We start from the raw sequence: 2888 nt of genomic DNA on the forward strand, positions 1-2888 counted from the left end.
AGAAGCTGATAAAATTGTCTCATTACATCATTATATTTTACTTCATAAAAAATGTAAAACACTAAACACTTTGGGATGTGGTGTAATAATGAAACATGTTATGCTTGCAGAGACGGCTACATTTTTAAGCATTAACTATACGCTCACTGGCCACTTTATTAGGAACACTCATCCACCTGCTGTTTTACACAGTTCTCTCATCAGCCAATTCCTTGACAGCAGCACAATGCATAAAATCATACTGATACAAATCAAGAGCTTCAGTTAATGTTCATAATGTTCAAACATCTCGTCTCTCTCGTCTCGTCTCGTCTTCTTCCGCTTATCCGGGACCGGGTCGCGGAGGCAGCAGTCTAAGCATGGAAGCCCAAACTTCCCTTTCCCCAGACACCTCGGCCAGCTCCTCGGGAAGAACACCGAGGCGTTCCCAGGCCAGCCGAGAGACATAGTCCCTCCAGTGTGTCCTGGGTCTTCCCCGGGGCCTCCTCCCGGGGGGACATGCCTGGAACACCTCCCCAGGGAGGCGTCCAGGAGGCATCCGAAAAAGATGCCCGAGCCACCTCAGCTGGTTCCTCTCGATGTGGAGGAGCAGCAGCTCTACTCCGAGCTCCTCCCGAGTGACTGTGCTTCTCACCCTATCTCTAAGGGAGCGCCCAGCCACCCTGCGAAGGAAACTCATTTCAGCCGCTTGTATCCGCGATCTTCAAACATCAGAATGGGAAAAAAATTGTGACCTCAGAGTGTGACTTTCACTGTGGCATGGGTGTTGGTTTGAGCTAGATGGACTGGTCTGAGTATTTCAGAAACTGCTGATCGCCTGGGGGTTTTCACACACAACGGTCTCGAGAGTTTACACAGACAAAATGGTGCGAAAAACAAAAAACATCGAGTGAGCAACAGTTCTGGGGAGAGTGGAACCTAATGTGGTCTTCTGCTGTTGTAGGTTCGTTGTTTTGTGCATGCTGAGATGCTTTTCTGCCCACCACGGTTATCGAGAGTGATTATTTGAGTTACAATATCCTTCCTGGCAGTTTGAACCAGGCAGGCCATTTTTCTCTGACCTCTCTTATCAACAAGGCATTTCCACCCACAGGACCGTCGCTCACTCAGTGTTTCCGCAAATTTTCTGAAATACTCAAACCAGCCCTTCTGGTACCAACATCCATGACATGAAGTGTCACCAAGTCACAGAGATCACACTTTTTCTTCATTCTGATATTTGATATCAGCAATAACTGAAGCTCTTGCCCTGTATCTGCATTATTTCTTTTATTGCGCCGCTGCCACATGATTGACTGATGAGATAACTGCGTCAGAGTGCATGTGTTCAGGTGTTCCGAATAAACTGGACGGCGAGTGTCGAACTGAATGTGCTGCTATAATACAGAGACGGCACTCACTTTCAGCTGTTGAAGCAAGGCTGATACAGACTGATGCCAAGTCAAGACTTTAGAACAATCCCTGGATGACAAAGCCCTGACACTGGAGAATTAATATTACATAAATATTATATGATTATATTATATAAATAAAAATTAATATTACATAAATTAATATGACATAAATATTAAATAAGTTTCACCACATCAACGATTATTAAAAAAAAAAGATTTGTTGTTTATATATGCCCCTGTAATTAAGCTGTTACCATAGAAATGATAATATAAACCTGTGATTTGCCTTTTAGCCAGAAATACTCTACGATAACAACTGCTGTAAAAAAAATGAATTAATTGGCACGATGGTGTAAGGAAATAAGAACTGATTCTTTTGTTCTCACTGAAGTGTGAGTTTTAAGGAAATATTAGACTACAAGCAGAATCAGGTTTCGTGAAAGAGAGAGAGAGAGAGAGAGAGAGAAGACAATATTCTCGTCCTCTCTTTACACACAGTTTCTCTCTTTCTGGATATATCAGTAATCAGACATCTGATTCATATTCAGTATGAAGCACTTCAGCCTGAAGATATTATGTGTGTGTGTGTGCGTGTGTGTGTGTGTGTGTGTGTGTAAGCAGAGTTCCAAGAAGTATGAGGTTCAGCTGTTCTAGAATATTCAAAAAATGTGAAGATCCCGGTTCTAGAATGTTCAAATGTGTTTCAGTCTCAGCTGTTCTAAAATGTTTTAATCTGTGTGAGTCTCATCTGTTCCAGAATGTCCAATAAGTGAGTCTCATCTGTTCTGGAATATCCAATAAGTGTGAGCCTCCGCTGTTTGAGAATGTTTCAATAAGTTTGTCTCAATTGTTCGAGAATGTTTCAGTAAGTGTGAGTCTCAGCTGTTCAAGAATGTTTCAACAAGTTTGTCTTTATTGTTCTAGAATATTTCAATAAGTGTGAGGCTCATCTGTTCTAGAATGTTTCAACAAGTTTGTCTCAATTGCTCGAGAATGTTTCAGGAAGCGTGAGTCTCATCTCTTTGAGAATGTTTCAACAAATTTGGCTCATTTGTTCGAGAATGTTTCAGTAAGTGTGAGTCTGAGCTTTTCTATAATATTTCAGTGTGTGAGTCGCATCTGTTCTAGAATGTTTCAACAAGTTTGTCTCAGTTGTTCAAGAATGTTTCCATAGGTTTGTCTCAATTGTTCGAGAATGTTTCAGTCAATGTGAGTCTGAGCTCTTCTAGAATATTTCAGTAAGTGTGCTTCTCATCTGTTCTAGAATATTTCAACAAGTTTGTCTCAATTGTTCAAGAATGTTTCAGAAAATGTGAGTCTCATCTGTTCTAGAATGTCTCAATAGGTTTATCTCAATTGTTCTAGAATGTTTCAGGAAGCGTGAGTCTCGTCTGTTCTAGAATATTTCAACAAGTGTGAGTCTGAGCTCTTCTAGGATATTTCAACAAGTGTCAGGCTCATCTGTTCTAGAATATTTCAACAAGTTTGTCTCAG

The sequence above is a fragment of the Neoarius graeffei genome, chromosome 20 (assembly GCF_027579695.1).
Source record: "Neoarius graeffei isolate fNeoGra1 chromosome 20, fNeoGra1.pri, whole genome shotgun sequence".
NCBI classification, from domain to species: Eukaryota; Metazoa; Chordata; class Actinopteri; order Siluriformes; family Ariidae; genus Neoarius; species Neoarius graeffei.